Below are 420 nucleotides of genomic sequence, written 5' to 3'. Positions count from 1 at the left end.
GAAGATATAGCTCAGTGGTAGACCACATGCCTAGTATGCATGAGGTCCTGGGTTCAATCCCCAGTACCTCCATTAAAAAAATAAATAAATAAACCTAATTACTCCCCCCCCCCAATTATTATCAGAAATACTCCTACAAAAGAACTCCAGGTTCAGATGTCTTTATTAGTGGATTCTATGAAAGATTTAAGGAAGAAAAAGTTTTAATTCTATACATATTTTCAGAAAATAGGGAAAAGGAAATACTTTTTTTTAATGAGAAAAAAAATTTGTTAATGAGAACAAGTATCACCCTAATAACAAAACTGGCCAAAGATTTCAAGAAAAGAAAGTGGTGTATCTATATATATCATGAACATAGACGCAAAAATCATTAAACTATTAGCTAATTGAATCCCACAGTATGTAAAGAGCATAATA

The 420-nt window shown here is 31.4% G+C and overlaps 1 non-coding gene across 1 annotated transcript; it reads left to right on the top strand.

The window, feature by feature from the left end:
• Positions 1-72, top strand: TRNAT-AGU. Its single transcript has one exon. It is a non-coding gene; the product is annotated as a tRNA-Thr (tRNA).
• Positions 73-420: the final 348 nt, after the last annotated feature.

Source organism: Camelus ferus, chromosome 1, assembly GCF_009834535.1.
Source record: "Camelus ferus isolate YT-003-E chromosome 1, BCGSAC_Cfer_1.0, whole genome shotgun sequence".
Taxonomy (NCBI): Eukaryota; Metazoa; Chordata; class Mammalia; order Artiodactyla; family Camelidae; genus Camelus; species Camelus ferus.
Note: the sequence above shows the minus strand (reverse complement) of the source record. Positions and strands in the feature narration are given on the sequence as shown.